At 40.2% G+C, this 22,022-nt stretch overlaps 1 protein-coding gene across 5 annotated transcripts in view; it reads right to left on the reverse strand.

Moving 5' to 3' along the window:
• Window positions 1–22,022, reverse strand: part of ARNT2 (aryl hydrocarbon receptor nuclear translocator 2) — a 107,429-nt gene that overhangs the window by 82,463 nt on the left and 2,944 nt on the right. The gene's annotated exons all lie outside the window — the stretch shown is intronic.

Here is a 22,022-nt window from a genome sequence, read left to right on the forward strand (position 1 = left end):
GAGGGGAAAAAGATCTTTTAATCCATTACCTCCAAGGGGAAACCCACGATGACAAAATTACAGAAAGGCCCTTTCAAACATAAACGGGGAAAAGCTTTCCTTTTTATTTCTAAGCGAAAGCAAAGCTCTCCCATCAAAGCCTAGCAAGCTGTCAGGTCCTTTAAAACAAGTGCAGTTTTGTTAATAACCATTATGTGTGCCTTGGGAGATGGCTGAGAGAACACATCATATACAGTAGGTGCCTCTGCATTAATATTTACCTATGGGATTGTCACAGTTCTGCTTCTCGGAGGGACTGGCAGAGGAAGGCCAACAACCTTTACCAGTAGTTACACTGCCCTGTAGAGATACGTGGGGCTGAATTCACAAGAGAAATGAAACTGTACAAACTGAGAAAAATAAAACTTCCAGGACTTCCCGGTTTGCCAGAGAGGTCAAGAGTTTAGAGCAGGAATTAATTATTGGGCAATGCTGGTTTTTTATTATTTACATTTTGGTAGCACTCAGTGGACCAGACTGAACTTAGCAGAGCTCCAAGTCTTCCTGTATTTCTGCATGGCACCTTGCAGAGCTGACCTGAGCCTGAAATGTAGGCTGGCACTCATCCCTCTGCCAGTGCTCCAGGATTAATGAGATCCCCAAACCTCAAATCCTTAATCTGAGGAACAAAAACAGTGCAACTGTCTTCAGACCACTACTGGCAAGTACTTCTACAAGCCATCAGTAACAGTCTGGTACACTCTAAAAAAGAAAGATGGAATATAATGTATTTATATCATTTTTTCCTACTCTGCATGTTAAGAACGTTTTGTCTCTGTGCAATTCCTGTAAAGTATGCAAGCAATTAAAACTTTTTAAATGCAGATAAACTTTACTTACTCTGGAGGTAAAAATCTACAGTCATAACATTTAATTATCATGAAAGAAAATGCATCCTCCTTCCAACTTTTCTTTTTTCAAACTTGGCTGAGTATCCGGAGCTACAGATAAATATATTTACTAATGGAAAGCAAATCTGTTCAAAAATTCTGCTATTCTTTCCCAACAGATCAATACAAAAGAACTTCAATTATGGAAGCAGGAATCCATGTTTCTTTCATTATGTCTGTAGAGCACTTCATCTCTGCCGCTCTTTATATAAACCCATTATGCAGCATTATGCATTTCAAATAGTAACATTTTATCTGTTCACTGATTCCATTAATTTCTTCTGGTGCATTTACTTTTATTAACTCTTTTTCAAGCAAAAAGCAACAGAACAAAATACTCATCCAATGTTTTTCAAAAAAAAAAAAAAAGTGTGCAAGGACAACCGACAAGACCTCTGCCTACATTACCATACCATGAAAAGTCCTGCTGTGTCGAAAGCTTCTGGTATGTGGAATCACTACATTAACATATATTGGCGTATTTCCATACAAATAAAAGCAAGCGCATCTAAACAACTGGTAAAACACTATTTCCAGAAAAAAGTACTTTTAGTACTCTCATGCCAGTAATTCACTTGGAACATTCAAACTCACATTTCATGGGTATAACCGAAGGTTATTTTGAAATGCTCTGCTGACTCATTTGTTAAAACAGATGGTGAAAACCATAAATCTACCTGCAAAGTGTCCCTACCACTCAGAAACACATTTTAGTGTATATCATTCGGGAGATCAGTTTTTGCTTTTTTTAATTAGTAATCATAAAACAATTTCAAATCAATTGACTGGTATTTTAAGGGACTGAACATAATGCTGTCTTTGTAATGAGAAATTCTTGCAGCCTCCTTTTCCTCAAGGATAAAAGAAAATTGAAGAAAACCATGCCAAGGGTTGGATTCATCTCCTCTTCAAAGTCTGGAAGTAAAGGAGATTATTTAAGTTAACTTTACAGATAGAATAGAAATGACACCATCCTTGCACTACTATGCATCCAGTGCTTAGGGATGTATCTGAATCAGGTTGAGTAGCCCTCTTTTTGTAGGGCCCTTGCTCTTGTCACTGATTACTCAGGCAGACTCATACAGTTCTAATCAGATGTCCAATTTAGGTGGTTGTGGCTAGGCAAAATGAGTTGGGTTTCTGCTCTTATGTTCAGCCTTTAATATGTGGAGGCATGAGAAGAAAGGACAGTTAGGGAATGTCAAATAGGAAGGAAAAAGAGGAACTGCATATTTTTAACAAGAAAAAAGAAAAGCACAGGCAGTGGCTACAGGAATGACCAAACCACAGACTCAGCCATATCAGTGTCCAAAAATACCTGAAAGAAAACATTTTGAAGCATATAATCAGATTGTACCCTGCTAGACAAATGAAGAGTTACTGTGTAGGTATCTTCAATCTCCGGAATGACGCATCAATAAAAACAAAATGAAGAAATCAACTTCTTACACAAAATAGCCTTTGAACATGTCTTCACAATCCTAGGAGAACAAAATTAAGTTGATTGAGTTAACTGCCCTAAGAGGATGTATTCAAAAATTTCCATTTCCAAGATACAAGCACAGGAAAATAAAATCAGGGACTTCACACACATTAAAGCTCAGCTAAGAGTGCCTATAGGTTCAGGCCCTTAAAATCAGAAGGATTTCACTTAAGGGAGAGCCAGGTGTGACAGCCCTGCGCGTACAACCATGCATAAGACACCCAATTTACCTTTCCACTTCAGAGCCCACCATGCCAAGGCACCACCAGCCACTGCGTGACCTCTTACAGCTTTCACAAAACCCCAGGGGGTGGATGCACCCTGCTAACAAAAGCAGTCAGCTTTCCAAGCTTTCTTTCCTGCCATCAAATAATTTTTTTTTGAGTTCTGAAGAGGGTGAAACCAGACGGTGGGCTGGGTCTCCCCAAGCCACGTAAGGAACACAACAAGGAAAGCAATGCAGTACTCAGTACTTTGGATCACTCAGTACCCCACCGAAGCAAGCAGGGCAGCAGAGGAGCATCCTCCTTCTATGGTCTCGGTGCACAAGCAGTGACACCAGAGCACAGAAGGGAGGCTCCAGGGGCAGAGCTGACAAAGTGACCCCACTGCTGCTTCCAGTACCCAGCAGAGCATCACCCAGGCTGGACAGCAGCTCTAGAAATGGAAGCACTGGATTGTGGCTGCAAAGTCTCCACTCACAAACCGAGCTGCTCCCTGCCTTCCCCTCCAGGTTGCAAGAACATCTGGAGAGACGATGGAACAGGTTTGAGCTGCTTCCCAAATTATTTCCATCTCTGTTGCTTTTGGATGCTTGCTGATGAACAGATCTTTGATGTTATTTACATTTATAAAAGAGAGTTTTATAAGCAGGATGGGATAACTACGGAATGGGCTGGTAAGAAAAGTAGGAAAGAGATATCTTGGAAAACAAAGGCCAGTGTGGGAGGGCAGAGCCAGAAGAATCCACTAGAATCTATGTCCCTGCTCCAAAAGGAGAGACAGGGGACAAGTAACCCCCCACAGACCACAATCTCTGACAGAAATATTGTCGTAGACGGGTACTCCAGGGAGCTTATTATCTTAAAAAAAAAAAAAAAAAAAAAAAAAAAAAAGTGTGCATTGGTCCAAGACCTAATAACAGTCATCATCAGAAGAGTCAGATGTCATTGTCTTAAGTTGCATGAAAACACATTTTGGGCAGCCACCCAATAGTAAATGAAGTTATTCTGCTGTAGCATAAACTGGTATCAAAGCCCATCACTGCAGAAACAGGTGTCAAGTTGGTTACCCCAAAAAAATAAAGTTAAATAAAAGAATGGACGTGGTCAACAATCAAGAGATGATGTTTCAAGGCCCACATCCACACAGATGTTAATACTGATGCTCACAGGAGGGCTTCAGCAGCAATGAACAATAGGTAACAAACTGTTCTCTTTATGAGATTGGACTGCTCGTGTAGACTTTCCTTCTGCCAACAGAAATAAGACAAATATTGCTTACTTTACCCAAAATTAAAACCTAAGTATAAAAGTATAATGTTCAGAAAGCAAAATAATGTCAGGCTGAATGCTCAAGAAAATCACCTATAACCTTTGTGGCAGTGCTCTGAAAAATAACTTGTTTAAAAGAAGTTCTTTAGCGTCAAACAGAAATTTCTCTTCTGCTGAAAAATGCACACAGTATTTAATTTCAAGGTTAGAAGGTGACCTACAGATCAGCCAAAGAACACGGAAATGCTATTAACGTAGAATTCAGCAAAACACTCACATTTGCAGTGGATGTTCTTCCAGTTACAGACCAGATGACCTAAGAGGCCTTGTCTTATCGCTGCCACGCCTGGGCGCAGGCCTGACTCTGCCATAATCCTCACAGGGACCCCAAGGAGCTGCGCTAATCCTGGGACAACATCACTGAGCATTGTAAAAGCAGCAGAATTGGTCCCTATGCTTCTGCCCAGAATTAAATTTACTGCTGAATACGTCAATCTCTGCTCAAACTTTTCTCCAGTGCTGTATATACCAGATATATTTATGTACAGATATATACACCAGATACATTTGAGGATTTCAAAATAATTTAAATCTGCAAATGTACATAAAATATAGAGATAAAATACAGGGATTTACTCCCAGAAAGTTCCAAGTTAATCTCAAATTGTTGCAGAGATCTGTACAAAAAGAGCTAGAGGGATTACACAGCAGAAGACAGAAAGCAAGCTAAATGTTACATGGGGATAACTTGGAAGCACATGTGAACCACAATCACAAGAATCACTGGACGGGACAACACACCTGGATGAATCTGGGCTTTCCTCTTGAGTTTGGGAATTACTAAACCATGGTCCTTAAACCCAAGCAGCAGATCTCAAGCCCCAGCCTGAATCCAGAGTGAAATCCAGCTCTATCTCCTCCTGGCTTGCTCACTGGCTTAGACACCTGTCCGAGGAGCAAGGCTCTGCAAGTCCAGCTTACAGAAGGACCTGTTAGCCATGCTATTTCCAGCATGCCGTATCGTGCTCTTCTCACCTACACATGCCAACATTAAACCCACAGCTTACAGGACGTGACAGAAATGCTCTCACCAACTTCAATGGGCTCTGAATCTCTGACGTCAAGTTTAATGACCAGCCCCAGGTCTGCTATGACATGTCAGGTATCACGGAGCATGCTCTCAGCAAGGCTCTCTTATCCTTCAGCATTTACTGTAATTGACAGGATTAAAGTCAGATACCAGCATCTGATTAGACTAACAGGATTCTCCTTATAGAAGGAGAAATGTAACAGATTCCGGGCCACTAATCCACAGAATGACCAAGATGTCAATCACCTCCAAGTAAACATTGATCTAAGGCTAAATACAGAAATACGAATGATCCCTCTCCCTCAAACAGCAACATCCACAGACATTTTAAGTGTTCCAAGAAAGCAGATTTCACAAAGTTCTTTGGAAGCTGCATCTTTCCATGCCCTGAAGTCATTCGGGGGTTAGATGCATCTCAGCAAACAGGTTCTGATTGCAGTCATTTGCAAAGGAGGGTTTCTGCCTAGCACAGAGACGTTCAGGAATAAACTAAATTGTATCTCTTACTTTAGAATATGCCAGTGAACATATGAAGCCATCATGTAGCCAAAAATATTTCACAGAAACACCTATGCTAAAACCAAGCTGCATATTTAATCATTGCTTTTGCATGTTATCTACAGAGATTATAAAACAAGAGATGACTTTAAATGAATATCGGAATTAAAACATTTCATTGTTCCCGTTAACTCTGTTCAATACTGTTTTATTGCAGCTCTGCCAGATACTTTAAATAGACTCCACATCAGAAAGATCTACTGTACAGAGAGGATATGCAGAAAAGCAAAAATATCCCTTTCTACGCTCTCTAACACAATTATCATAGCAAATAAATCAGGAAATAGAATAAATCCCACCTTTAAAGAAGACTCTTTCAAAGATGCTATTTCTTTCCTGTGAACAAAACCTTCTTGGAGAGAAATTTTATCCGCATATAAGAAGTGTCAGAAACCTCTGGGAAGAAATGTAGCAGCATTGGTATTCTGCTCAGAAAATGTCATCACAGATCTGTTTACCTTAACTGTGGACCATGATTCAGCCAGTGACAACCGTCTTGCATACTGATCAATTTATTTGCAGCAAAATTACTAACATTTTCTACTTTAACCATTTAGGTTCTGGAAACAGCTACTAAGAAAGGGAGGGCTTTTGTGAATAATATATAAATTCTACTTCATTTTAAAATTTCTCCTCCACCAAAATCAAAATGCCCTGTACTTTGGGGAGGGGGGTGTGTCTCTCACAATCTCAAAGAAAAATTAGGGCACATTGTGAGGAGTTACTGGAGAAATGCTCCCTTTTAAAAAATTAATATCAGGGATTTATCATCCTTCAGTATCACAGATGAACACTAAGCATACATGAAGGGGGGTGGAACGATGTGATTAAGCTCATCGTTTTGGGACACGGCAGAGACTGTCACAGACCTTTTAAGAGATGCCCTAACTGGTGGTCTGGAGGCCAAATCCAGCTATCTTGTGACCACTGCCTTTGCTGTGACACCAACAGCTGTCAGGACAATGAAACCAATTCAGGAGATATCTATCACATCCCATCGGGTAGACTGGGAGAGTAGCTTGAGAAGCCAAAGAGCTGAAATCCTGCATGGTGCCTCCGCATTTCACTGCTGTGTCCCAAGGGCAGTTAGAGAAGTCCTGGCATCTCAGTACTAACCATACCTTCTGCATGCCTTGTAGTCCATCGTGGGGATGTGCAAAAGGAGGTAGGGTCCAAAAAATTTACTTTTGGGCTCTGCTTGTGATTTTAACTGATACAGTTTTGGTCTACTTTATGGGAATTCTTCCTTTAGGTGCCCAACTAGTTGTGAAAGAGGGGATGGATACCTGCTTCTTCATTCCTCCCATCTTCCTGACAAACTGCATGACACCATTTTACCTTCTCACATACTCCTGTGTATTTTTCCCAAGCTGTTTTTCAATTTCTCATTCATAATTCTTTGTTATCTCTTTTTGGCCTATTCAGTATTTGGCTTACACAGAATCACAGAATTTCTAGGTTGGAAGAGACCTCAAGATCATCGAGTCCAACCTCTGACCTAACGCTAGCAGTCCCCACTAAACCATATCCCTAAGCTCTACATCTAAACGTCTTTTGAAGACTTCCAGGGATGGTGACTCCACCACTTCCCTGGGCACCCTGTTCCAATGCCTCACAACCCTTTCAGTAAAGAAGTTAGTAAGAAGGCTTAGATGAACTATTCCTTGTACTCCGTGTAATAAGCTAACAAATCCAACTTGGCTGACAAGTCATGGTACACTTCAACCCCCTCCCTCCTCACCAAATAATAAGAGGTTGATGGAATTCAAAACATGGAGGAAACACGAAAAAAGATGCCTCGGTGGCTCCTGTTCTGAAAGCTTGTCTCTAGTCTCAGAAAATAATAAAGCTCTCAGAAGAAGGCTTGTACCTTCACTGAGGAATGAACTTTGAAGACTGTCACCTGAACCTCAGTAGCTGTCCTGCCTCTGAACTTCAGTAAAGCTTTGTCACTGCATATGGAGTGGATTTAACTCCAGCAGAACATCTCTTAGGTCTTCACCACATGTTATGATGGACTGACTCACTGGAAAGAAGTGCTTCTTGCACCCAAAGTTTATTAAGCGCACCAAAAACCAGGTCAGAAGCAAATCCAAAGACCTGGACCAGCCTTGCAGTGAAAACACAACCTCAGCCTCAACCACACGGCAACAGACTCTTGGGTATAAATAGTTGCAAGTGGGAAAGTGTAGGTGCAAACCGAGCGGGGAAGTAGGGTAGTCACTGCAAAAGGACAGTTTGCAGAGAGGATGAAAATCCTGCTTCGAAAGGCTGCTTCAGGGTGGATGGAGCATTAATTAAAACAAAAGAGGCCAAAGTTTAGCTTACACGAAGGGTCGCGGTAAAACTGCAGCCAGGATGGTTTGAATCTGACCCTGTCTGGTCTTAGGCCATTGCATACACAATCATACGCTGATAACACATAGTTCTTCATTTTTTTTCTGCCTTAATTTGTTCTGGCTTTATTGATATTATTTCACTTGATATTAGTGACACGTGGCAAAAGTACTAATTAAACGATTCTGCATTACAAAAAAAATTAGGCTTCCCACACAATGCATCATTTCCATTTAAAATGAATGGTGATCCTCCCTCCTCCTCTGACATTTTGTATTTGCCAAAAATAACTGCATAATTATAAGTTGTGTGCAAGAATCAGAAGGTAACATTCAAAGTTATTTTCCATATTTTTTACTTACTGTGTCAGAACGAGCAAATACAATCTATGGCTATTCTGTTATGCAAAATGGGCCAAGGCTAACCCATTTATGAACTCACAAAAAGTGAAGCATACACCCAGCCTGGGCAAACAAACAAGCTGAAAAATAATAACGTGCAATGACTTTCCTTCAAGTTTCTCAGAGACGGATCACGCTCAGTCCATTAACTCATCATTTAACAAGTCTGTTTCATTTAGCTTGTTTGGGTTGGCATTCAATTAGAAATTCATGTACACGATTTTTTTTTTCCTTTTTAAAACAGAACACTTGCTGTATTTCAACCAGTAAACACCAGGAGGGAAAGTGGAAGCTGCAAGGGAAGCCAGAGCTGCGCTGAAGCCAGGCACAGTCACACAGACCTAGGCAAAACACCTGCACGTGGAGCTGCACCAGAAGATCCTCACTCGTTATTAGTTAAAAGGGCTTGGTAAGGCTCTGACATTTTGTGGCTCAGCAGGAAAGCAAACAGCCAACTGGGTTGCTCTCAGTTTGTTCCAGTACAAGTTAAAATAACAAAACCAAACAAACAAAACCACCACCACCAAACAACACGCGTCACTGCACCATTAGCTCTACCGGGATTCCAATTATGTCTAAATTCCGCTGCATCTGCCTCCGCACTAAGACTTGAATTCTTTCTACACAGAAAGCAAAATGCTCTCATCCAACCACCCCTTTATTTCCTGCACTGCTCCACGTGCTGTCCCTTCCTGGATGTCCCCGTGACTATGTGCCTCAAACAGAACAGCTCAATCGGGGTTCCTTGCACTGCCAGTCCCCTCTTGGGAACCACCCCAAGGCTGTCCACTAATCAAGTGCAAAGGGAAAACATTTGAGGTAAACTGTCCTACAAATTGTCCCTGTTAATTTGTTTGTTGTTTTTTTTTTGTTTGTTTGTTTGTTTGTTTTTTTGTTTTGTTTCATTTTTTAAATCTCCTTGCACCATTTTTACTTCTTTCCATGCCATCTTGACCAGCCATGACCATCTCTGGATGCTCCAAGCTCCCTGCAACAAGAAGCTGCGGGTGCTAGAAGGCCGTAGGGGCTTTAGAGCCCTGCCCAAAACGGTGGAAAGGAAACCTGCTGAGAGCTATTCAATACGAATGTCATGCCTGGCTCAGGAAGGCTCTGAGTCACACATGGCTGAGGGGTGGGAACGTACCCAGGGGAGCACCAGACATGCTTGCCCTGATTTTGTACTCCTTCAAGCATCTGCTTTGGCCAGTGCTGGAAAAGGCATGCTGAGCTGGATGGGACAGGGCAGCCAGGTTATACATGATGAACAGGGTACAACACATTTCTCAAGCTTGTTTCTTCTCCAGAGGTGAGAAATTAGCCAACTCCCACTACTAGATTATTTCATAAATACTCAAATTAAGCATTTGTCATAGCACGTCCTTACTCTTGATGACCAATTACTTGTTTTATATAGACATGGCTATTTGTCCTTCCTCAAACTCTTCATCTTGTTTCATTTTCCTGCTCTGCAAGATAGTTGTCCAAAGATGTTTACAAGCTAACGTGCTTTAATAAATTCCTATGCAACTATTTTATGAGAAATAAATAATAGCAATGTATACAGATAAACTATTGAGCAGTTACTATGCCATTGTTTGAGACTTTATTTTTAAATAAGTAATCTGAAGTTGAGTGAATAAAAACAACAGCTCACTTCTATCAAGAAGTCTGGTTTCTTGCTGTCTAGCCATCTTTTTTTTTTTTCCAGCAACAGAAGCTGGTTTAGATTTTGGCCAAAGTTCAGTGGTTGTACATGAACAAAATCAATTTGAGTTCAAATGTCAACTTGCAGAAATTGTTTTGAAATTATCATTAGGATAATTATAACGGTATAAGCAAGAAAAGCCTCACCACGTTTCCCTGGAGTTCACATCAACAATACAACAGTGCTCTCCTTTCACAGAGGTAGCCTGCTCTGAGCTCCTATCAATCTCAAAAACATACCGAATAGCTGTAAATATGCCATGAAATAAAGGTAATGGGTAATAAATCTGCCTACAAGATTGACCTTAACGAAATGCAGACTGGGTTAGCCTAGCTTTCCTAGGAATCCAAAGCCTTCACTTGACTATTTCACTTTTCATCCCAACCCAGAAATGTAAATGAAAGTCAAACTATGTGACTTGAGAATCAACATCACTTGATTCTTGTCCATATTTCCTGTAAAATTATTTATGATAAGTCAGCTCTCAGATTTCATGAGCATGGAAGGCAGTATTTATACATATAATTTTTGATTTGACTTGGAAGAACTTTAACTAGACTTTTCTTAAATATAAAGCAGAGACTTTTTTGAATGAATTCATGCGTGGTCCCCTCTTAGCTATTTCACATAAATATTCTTTAAATCCATTTTCATTGAGGTGGACAGGCACTGTAAGCATGGTCTAAGCTCACGGGTACATGTATTTATATTATTTATCCTAAACTTAAAACTGCAGCTCTGCACAGCCTGACCAAGAAGCGGTGTCTTGTGCCTTACCTCCCTCCTACAACAGAGCACGGGTCAGACACCCAGAGAAATCGCCACTGGTGGTCAGTTCAGAGCAAAGTCATCAAGGGATGCTAAGGGAGACAAACATAGATCTGAACGAAGTACTTCTAATGAAGCGATGTCTGTCCAACAACATAAGACTAAACTGTCCACTGCTGCTGTGGCAGTGGACCACGAGCTGTCCTGAAAGCCACTGAGCTGGGGTCAGAGACCTGAGCCTTGTGGATGCACCCACACACAAGGACATCCAGTCCCACCACCTGTAGAAAGCTCAGGAACAACACAGTCCAACCACAAAGTCACAAAATTTAGACCACTCCAATTGAAATTATTCATTGCAAATCACTTACTCATATCCTTCAAACGCTTTTATTACAAAGATTTTTTTAAGTTTGCCTCAGAAGAGTATGTTAATTCTAAATTCTACTCAGAACAACAACTCCTGTTAGCAAATACTTAATTATCAGTGTATTTACAGTGTCCTTGGGCACTGTTGGGTAATCACAATTCTATTGTTTCCATTAAACAATATTTTATTGATAGCACTAATGACTTCAGTTCTGCTCGATCAACAAGCAAATGATGCCTATTTGATGTTACGATAATTAATTGGCCTTTCAGGTGTTTCCACATCCCAATTTATTACTACGAGTAAGAATATTTGTGTGAAACACCTTAAAAAGAGTATCAGTATGCATCACAAAAGATGTTCTAAAAATAGTATGGTTTCCTATTTCTCCTTTTCCTCAAAATTTCTTAAGCAACGTTCTCTGTGTAAAAATTGGGGAGGAAAACAAAAACAGCTCCATTTTAAAAACCCAACCTGAGACTTGCGTATTTAATATCAACTTCATTTTATCCCTCACTGAAATTCCAGCAAGTCAAAGATATTCTGATTGACATCTCTTTTAATTTTTCTTTCTAGAGATGGGAAAAAACAGCTATCTTCACTTTTCCATAGCAGAGACGAGGATCAAAAATTTCATGCGACTTGAACAAGGTGCACAAGTGAATAGACAGGTTGTGTGATCCATTATTTCAAACCATTTTTTTTCTAAACTCCCTGCCCAATTTATGAAGCTCTGTAGTCCAGCCTTTAGATCTGGAAAAGGTCTGTGGACAGGGAAATTCCAGATTCAAATCTTACTGGACCTCAAAAAGATGCCTGAAAAAGCATCCACCAGTCTACCCCCCACCTACAGACAGCACCTTTCAGGGCCCTGGATGCGTTCAGTTTAACCTCCAGCAGAGGAGAGCCTTAGGAACATCTTCTGAAACTCCCACTGCTCTGACATACCAACCTGTATTAGCAGTTGCCCGTGTCTTTGAAGACGAGTTTCCCCAAAAGCTGAATTTTTCTGCTTTCCAAAAAGGCTACAAGGGTCTTAATGATTTTTCTACCCATCACTGCCCCAGGATCATTAATTACACTGTTAGAAGAGTCTGCCTTTAGGTAATTTCAAGCATTACATCTTTCATGTCTGCAAATAAAAATATAGTAAAAGCCCACAGGCTTTTGGAACTTCAGCAGTAGCTGCATTTGAATTTTTTTTGCTTTATTTTCTAGAGTGTTTCATTCCCACACATGCCCCAAAGACAACACCCCAACGATATGGAGTCAGGGAAATCTTGATAGGCATATAGTAAATACAAAATACTGCTATGCTCTGCTGCAGAAGGTTCTTTGGTGTTACTTCACATTTATTGAATGAATACTGAACCTTATACTTTGCTTTTGTCAGAATTACCAATTTAAAACAAAAACAATTATGGTTCCAATTAAGCTCTGCTGGGCTTTCAAGAAGTGTTCTGCTGTAAAAGCTATGTTCTTGTTGCTTTTTCAAAATTACAAAGTACAAGAACATGCTGGATGCTCACATCCCAATGTACACATTAAATATGATCTCACTGACATCCATTACAAGCCTCTTGTTCACAAAAGTATACAGACGGTTCTATGGATACAAAAAATACGGGAACAAAGAATGACACTGAAAAAAACTCACTACAAACAAATCGGATGTTTGTCAAAAAACAAGCTGAGTATTTGTCTATAAATATTGATCAAATTCAATTTTTAACTTTCATATTTGCTGATGGAAGAGCAGCACAGATGAGCACAAAGGACACATACAGTTACTCTGAATGCCAAACATGGCAATTGTGTCCCAGCTACTACAGGAACTCTACAGAACAAAGCAAACAACTAGTAGCAGTCCAAGGCATTAACCATAGAAATCACCACAAATGCCTTATCATTACATTTCAATGTTAGGACAAATCCTGATCTGATTTCTGAAAACATATTTACTTGAAATCAAGTCTCTCTGAAAGAGCAGTTTGAGTTAACATACCAACCAAACACCCCCTATAATGCATTTTCCTACTTTTTGGATTCAGCTCTCAAACCCATAACACTTGAAAAATTACTCATAATATTCACTTTATTTTTCATACATTTTTTTAATTTGTGTATGTGTACAAGGCAATCAATATTTTGCTCTCAACCTTAATTCAAACTGTACTTGGCTGAGAACAAATCAACATGTTTTCATAGGCAGACTGAGTGACCATAAGTCAAGAGAGCAAGGAATGAGTTGTAAAGCCTGTATTAAGATTTTATAGCCAGGTCGATGATTGGTAGTTTAGCAATGAAATAGCTATCAATCTGTGCTCGTGGGTATACTTTCCAAAGATGCTAAGAATACACGTTATCCCAACATCATAGCCACCATATACAGAAAATACAAATTAGTGGTTATTAATGTGCCTGGAATAAATAATATTTGTTGTTTAAAAGGCAAAAGAAAATGTATATTTTGCCTTTTATCTCCCCTTCTTCCCAATGAGAGAAAAATGTTCTTTGCTAGACCAACATAATACAGGTTTGTTACTAAAATATTATCAGTTACATAACAATGAAAAAAAATAAAGATATTCAGGCACTCCACACTGTCCTACAGATATATTATTTTATAACCCCCTTGTAACTGAACTAATTTCACAGATGCACATAAAAAACCATCCCAGACAGCAGGACCATAAAAAAACATCCCAATAAGCAGGACAGGCAAAGTGGAGGTATGAGAACTGGAACAAAAATCAGATGACTGGCAACTCTGGCACAGAGATATTACATGACTTGTCAGAGGTTAAGTAGGAAGTCTGAAATCAGTTTGAACCCTGGCTAGTGCCTGTAGCACAAATCTGTCTTTCTTCTCCAGTCACTTCTCTGACAGGAGGTAGCCAGCCAGCAGTAAAACTGAAAAATGCTGGCAGCTTGTAATGGCCAAGAATTCTCCTGCACAGCAAGAATTTATTGGTCTCCAAAAGTCTTATTCATAATTACCACAGATGCTTTAAGTTGAGCAATGATGAAAGAATATTTTGTCCTGAAGATCATCTTGGAAAACCAATCCCAAGAAAGGGGTACAGGTGGAGCTGCAGCGAGCTCTGGTGCATTACAGACACACATTCCATCCCAAGAGACGGAGCCACGACCCCCCCACACCCCAAAACTTTCACCACATGTACGGCTCTCCTTGAGCAAAGCCAGGACTGGTTCTGCCTGCGTCCTACTCGGTTACACCAAGGACATGAAAGGTTTTGTACATAATCAGTAGATGAGGCAGAGCCACTTCCTTAATGACATATCAACCTTTTCATCAAAGCAGTCAGGTAGCGCTTTAGAGAAGGAATAAGAAAGCATGTGCCAGCTATGCGAGTAATGAATAGTTTTCCTCAAGCAAAACATAATTCAGCATGAATTTCATGTAAATGTTCTTTCCACCCACCCACAGATCTCCAACTGATTCTATCCAACCAAAATGCCAACGAGTAAAACCACCTATCCCTTAATTTGGTTATTGTACCACAGCATTAAGATTTTGTTTTACAGCACCTTCCTACAGCTGCTTCACCTCAAAAACTACTTAGATATTTCCATGGTCTCCTTTTCTAAATCACACGTGGAACCTGGAGGAAGAAACACAAGCAGCAAAAGGGAAAACTCTGGAGAAAGCCAGCTGGTATGCTTACAGTATGCGTGGCTAGAATGCCTATCTCAAGGTCACAGACATACTGCAAAAGAAATTCAGATTGGCAGCTTTCACTAAAATGTTGAAATCTTAAGCCTTAATTCCATTTACTGTTAAGAACCAAAGGGCTAAAGTAGCTGAACGAGGACACCATTAAAAAAAGAAAAAAGTCTTGAGCCAGCAAATACTTGGAAACTTACAATGGTAGCTTGTTTGCTGAGCAGAAGAGTAGCAAAATTTATTTGATTTACTACTACATCTCAGAGAGCACGGGTTCATTTGTTATATCAGGAAGACATCACAGACTACACCAAGTAGCGAAGCACTTGATTTCAGTTAGAAGAAATAAAACTAACAACAGCTATCATTCAAGAACCAAGTCTCAAGCTTTAATAACCTACAAGAGGAACAAAAGACTCTTATAAACCTCTGTACTTCACAACACCCATCAGCTACAAAGAAGGAAGAAAATACTCTGTTGCAGTCTTATTCTGTAAGTATCCATAATAGAAGTGTTATAATTATTCTAAAATGTCCGTAACAGACAAAATTTTGGATAGGAGATCCTTGTAGCTCAAGTCTGATCTGCTGTTTTGTTGTTAGTGAGAATCCAGCTGAGCTCCACCTGCATAACAGGAGAACATTTCTTAACTCATAGCATGGACAGCTTCTGGCATGAGCCTGCAGAGACCCTCCACATTTTTCAGTACCTGAGTACAAGTGTAAGATACAGATTCTGCAGACTTCATCGTGTGACTTTTGGGGAAGATATTCATGTTTATTTAAGACACCCTTAATCCCACAGTCCACTGTCCTCTTTGCTGGAAACCACCACCATGATGAGAGAACCGAAGATGCCCTCAACACCCCCAGCTGCTAATGGTTGGAGCTCAGAGATAGATGTCGCCCAAACCTGCCCTGTGAGCCTCTAGCCTACATGGGGGCAGTGGTGCAGCGGAGGGGGAGCACAGCACCTCCAGCCCACTCAGCACCACAGCCGGGTACCTCCAAGAGCCAGGCAGGAAGGAGCCATCCATCCTCCTGCGGGACAGGCAGAGACCAACCTCTTTCCAGCCAAACTGTGCCAGAGAACACCCCCTCCAAAACTACTTTTTTGGAGGAAACTTACTTTGCCTTATAAAATTTCTACAAGAAAGGAGCTGAAGAATAATTATCAGGATTCCAGCCCACCTTTTAAACGTGCCCACACATTCAGAAGCTATTCTTATTTTCCAGTCTTCGTGAAAGAGCTTGAAAACGCTCCCGTGTTTTTCTCAGTGATGGTTCATTTACTTTAATTTCAACAATGAAAGTGCATACTTCAAACCTTCACTGGTAAGTAAAAATACAACGCAGCTAAGATGCAATTGCTGCTCCCACAAACCCAATCACCCAGCAAATTAAATTTCACCCTTTTTTCCATGAAAACATCAACAAGATGAATTAGTAAAAGAATATTTATCCCAGGAACACCAAAACCTTTACATACCTCCAAAAATTTACCTTTGTATTCCTATGGCTGCTGAAAATCCCGAAAAATAAAGGGAAGTTTTCATTATGCAGCCTTGTTTTCTTCTGGTCAAATCACTTATTACAGGAAATGCAGAGCTAGGTGACACAGCTATGCACAGACAGCCAGTCAATCTCTTCAGATGCCCTAAAAAAATAAATCATCAGAAACCATCGGTGTCCCCACATACTCTGACATGAACAGGACTCACGGGGGCAGTCAGACCAACCCCTGTTTCTCTGAGCTCTGTCACAGGGCCAGCCTCTGCAGGCCTCTGCTAAATGAGCTGCCTCTCAGCGGCTGCGAACACAGGAATTTAGCATCTCAAAACCAAGCTTTTCTAGCTGAAAATACTTCAAGGCTCTGAAGCTGGACTCCAAACGGAGCTAGCAGCTTTGCCTGCTGGATGCGGAACAAGGGAACTCCAGCTCTTCTGGAGCCATACTGGCTCTGCAGTACCAACAGCACTGCATTTTTTTGGTCAATAAACAGCTCAAACATGACTCAGAGGGCAGTGACACACAGTAGCTAGTGCCATTTTATAGCTAATTTTATGACTATAATCCTCTTCCTACGGCTACTGTTACAAAACCAGCACCTAATCTCAGGGGTGTCTGACTTGCCCTGTGATGATGAGGGTCAGAGGGCGTTGGGAAGACGAACCACTTTCCAGGTGACAGAGGCTCAGCAAGTTCAAACACTGGTCTCATTCTGACATGCTAGTCAGCCACCTAACCACCACCCTGGCCCTCTTCAGGACATCACTGAATAAGTTCAAGATTCATGCTGGATGCAAGTCTGTTTTTACCTGTCATGGTAATATGTGAAGACTGGGGATGCGCTGGGCACCCAAGTAACAGGTCAATCTGTATTATCAAAAGAACTGCAAATTAAATAAGATTTGAAACTACTGACGTGATCTATACATAAGGTGTTACTTTAAATCTCTTTGCATTCAAAATAGCCTGGTTTACCTCAAATTTTAAAAGCGTTTCCAGCTCAGCTTGATTTTCCATCCAGATATTATAGGCAATGCAGTTTTAAAAATACATACATTGCAAGAACATGTCACAGCACCCAGATGTCCACCTACCTTTCCTAATGGAGAGAGCCAGCAGCAACCAGTCCCTCAGGTTATTTACCCGCATGAAATTCTGTTCTGGATTATTACTGGGAAAGCACTGGAGAACATTTTTCAAAACCAGGCCTGTGTATTCCATCGAAACAGATTTTGCTTTTACCTCCGAGGAATACAAATATGCAGTGTTTTTGTTCTTTGCAGCTCAGTGATTTACTGGCATGCCTCTTCCCATAAAATATTTGCATATATCTGAGAGTCAAACTGTTCTGATACATTCTGTGTTTGCCAGGAAGTGAACGCTTCAGTTCAGTGTAACTGAACATTTAAAACAAGGACAGGCACCAGGACAAATGGCAGCATAATTAACATACCAATGAAGAGCCAGTTGTTAATTACTACCCATTGCAGGCATTTTGTATGAGCAACTTACCTGAAAAGCCGTCCCATCTGTATGCTGGCAAAGCCAGTAATTAAACAATTCAACACCCCTTTTCCTTGATTGGAGAAAAAAATATGTAATTATTTTATATTATTCTATTTGTCACATGCAGTTGACATTTAGATAAGAAAAACAGCAGCAGCCCAAACCTAAACATTTAAAATTAACATTATGAGCTGTCCTTGAACAAAACAGCAACACATATACATGTAGAGAAGATGTAAACTAATAGATGGTCCTAATTTGAGCCAATTGATAATACCTTGTAGTAGCTGCTCCATTACATAAAAGGCTGCACAGCTGCTACCTAGAAGAAGACGGACTTTTCTTCAAGGAGTTGCTATCAATGGAATGGAGACAACTTATAAACTGTTGAAAGACTTGAGAGAAGCAGCAGTACAATGCCAGGATTCATTTACATTTAGACAAGGGTAACTGAGAAGCCAATGCACAGCTCAGCTCAGCACCACAGTCAAACTGTGGCAGTCACAGGAGTCGTCAGAGAGGCAGGGGCACGCAAGTGGAACGCAGAATCGAAACCGGAGGATACAGATGTGGGAGATAGATCGGCAGAATGGAAATAAAAGCTGACAATAGAAAGGAGGAAGCAGAAAATTTAGAAGCGTTCATGAAAATGCACGACATCCAAAAGAAAAGATTTCTCTTTCTCCACATGCAGATGGCATTGCCCAAGGAGGACTAGCATGCTTTGGGTACCAAAAAAGGAAATCACATCTATCTCGAAAGCAGCTTCTAATTCATAACCCATTGCATGACTGTGGTCATTAATTCATGTAAACGATAAACTCAAGACAGATAAAAGACAGTTTATTAATGTTGCCTTTTTCAACATAAATCCATTTGAAATGCTGACTACTCAAGGTAAAGTTGCAATCATCTCATCTCTTCTGAAAAACATGGTGCTCTATGCTTGCTACTGAAGTTCCAAACCATGCAACTTACTCATCTAAAAGGCCAGTATTTGCTGAAATCCTGCAATACTTTGTGATAAAAATACGCCTTCAGAAGTAAGCAAGAAGGGGAAATATGGTCCACATGAATTTATCCAACCAATTCCTTTTCATTACTAACTTGATATAAACAACAAAGGCTGAAAAAAGCAAGAAAACTAAAGACAGGTATGAGCATCAGATCTACCAGTTTGAAGATCTTCCAAGAGCATGCGCTGACTAAATAGGATAATTGTTTTTATTTCATCAACCAAAAGTATTCCCTCCATACTCAAATTAATTTGGATAAGCAGTTATCTAAATTAATATTGGTGGTTTTGTTTTATTTTGTTTTGTTGGTTTTGTTTGGTTTGTTTTTTTACTTTTACAACAGAAGATGAAGAATGATTCACTTCTACCTTTTTTTTTTTCTTTGGTTACAATGTGCATCCACTTTGGATTATAATCAGAGGCTAAAACGTAGGGCAGCAGCCTTACGCAATTTTTCTCTTTCTCACTACACAGAATGCAGGCTACACGTGGGGCGGCAGGAAATGCTTTACATTTGAACAAAGGAAACACTGTCGGCAAGAATAAACAAGTACCAATTGTTTATATACCGAGCGGCCACCCAAGTTCTCTGAAATTTCAGAATTTCTGCCTCTCTGGTCCAACGCATCTGTTTTCTTGCACAAACTGTTTTAGCAAATGCGTGGAGGAGCATCTCTATATTTTCAGATATCTTTCCCAAATGGCCTTTATTGATTTTGCTCTTTAGTCAGCAGCAGAACCTAGTTTGGGCTGGTGTCCACGCATTCGTGGTGCTAGCCAGGCAGAGCAACCCCATCCTCATCCATCTCTGAATGCTGCCAGCCACCCAAAGGGATGCTGCCACAAGGTGGACTGGAAAATCTGCAGAAGACCTACAAGAACCGAGACCTACATCCCCACGTCCTAAACTCAAGGCCCCTCTTTCCCCTTTCTATTGTGAAATGTTAATAGCATTATACTTTCTTCAGTTAGCGCTGAATTAACGCATTTCCATTCTTACTTGTCAGTTATCAAGCAGTAAGTCTAAAAAAATTACCCTAAACTACACACACATCTGATCTTCACAAGCCATTTAAGCATAATCTCTGAATTCATCTTCATAATGACAGCCCCATTTCTGTCCTTTTAATAGCAATAATCACTAACTCAAAGGTGTTATTTTGCCTTGATTGTTTTGAAACGGCTGTTTTTTCCTTTCCTACCTAATCTCCACAGCAATTTTTCTTACTAGAAAGAAAAACCAGCAGTACCATCTGGTATTACAGGAATCAGCAATATCTGTTTTGTTTTGCATTTTTATTAAGAGGAACGGGGAAACATTATTCTATTTGAAAAAATATTTGAAACTAATCACAAGCTGCATATGCAAATTTTAAATAAATATTCTGTTAGAAGAGATACTTCAAAATATAATGCTTTGGAATCCTTGCAGATTAGAAATAACGAAAAAAATATATTTTTTTCAATGCGAGTTACTGTACAAAGTCCTGAAGGTCAAAACGTTATCACAGAACAGTTCAATAGGCATTATCACCTCACACCACTGTTTGACTGAAATAAGGACAAATTCTGCAGCGAGAAAGAAATGAAAATAAGAGAAGAAAAAGATCTGTAGCTTTAAGGATCCCATTAGATAATGAGTGTTTAGTTTTTGAGACTTTTTTCAGCATTATCCTAGAAACAAAACTACGTTTTTGCACCCCAGAAACATTAGGGCCCATTATAATCCCCATCAGTAGAACACTCCATTTACTCCCCAGGATGCTGTCAAATTGATTTTGGTGTTTACTGGATAGTCTATATTGTAATGAAGGGCAAAGCTGTTACTACCATAGCAGTAAAACACAACAAACTTGGGGCTCAGCATTGAATAGACAATTTTGAAATCTAAAACACTGAATTAGATTTTTTAATCATCAATTTTAAAGCTGTACGAAAGCTAAAAAAATAAAAATAAAAGAATTGCCAGGCTGTCAAAGCCAATTCCTTTGTGGGAACATGGAACGGGGCGGCAATAAACCTCTTCCACATTGCCTAACATCTTAGCAACCTGAGTGCAAATGCAAGGCAGGCTAACAACCCACTTCATTCCCAGAAGGACCAGCTGGAATGGGAGAATGATTTATCTCCACCTTGAACTCCTACAAGAAGCGAATGGACACTGACAAAACCAGCTCCCAGCACCCATCCACTTGCCTAAGACAAGAAGCCAGACGCAGGGCTGAGTTACATGTGTTCATTCATACAACATGAAGTTTGCTGTTAATTCGTTACAAACTGCAAGTCGAAAGTGCTCATTTAACTGTCTTTCCTTGAGGATCAATCTCAGGTGTTTGTTTTTTAAATCTTGCACTAGCCATAGGCTAGAAGGATCCACAGTCAGCTGCTGTGGTTGTAAGAGGGAGGCTTTAAGCCCCAGCAGCTTGGGCTCTCTGCTGAAAAAGAAATCATTACAGGAGCTTTAGTGGCTAGGTGAACAACTCAGCTACTGTTTGGTTTTGTTTTTTCAATTAAATATAAGAATACGATCCTAAGGATTCACAAAATCTTCAAAGATGGCCAAGAACATCCTAAGGGAACTGCCCTCTGGTGTAACTCTAGATAAGCTTTGAGTGTTTGATCTCATTTCTTCTGATCTGGTGTATGAGTGTGTGACATTTGGCAGTGTATCTGTGGGTACTAGCTAGGGTGCCCCTTCCACCTGGGGAAGAGCTGAAGGGCTAAAGCCAGCCCGTTTCCCATCACCTAAGCACAACAAAGTTGCTGCTCAGGGACCATCTGTAAGACTGATCCAACTTAGTCACCCAAGGCCACATAAAGTCTCAGGAAAAGAAAATGTTGATTTCCTTAAGAGTTTCACATTTTCATCCCAATTGGGCTACTACAAGAAGCACCACATCACGTACTTCATCACAAGTTAAGCAAAATTTGACCCCAGAGTAGCAACAGTTATGGACAAGTTTGCATTCCAAAAATATATGTATTTAAAACAGACGTGGCACTAAGTTACTTTGCTGCAAGCAGTAATTTATGAAATGCTTGTTACACCTCCACAATTTTTTTGTTCTTAAAACCCATTTAACATGCCAATCTTATTTCAGGAGGAAATAAATTAACTCTGATGCTTTGTGCCAATGCAGATGAGCTTCCCACACACTTGTATTGTGTT

This window comes from Aythya marila (assembly GCF_965140915.1).
Source record: "Aythya marila genome assembly, chromosome: 11".
Lineage (NCBI taxonomy): Eukaryota > Metazoa > Chordata > Aves > Anseriformes > Anatidae > Aythya > Aythya marila.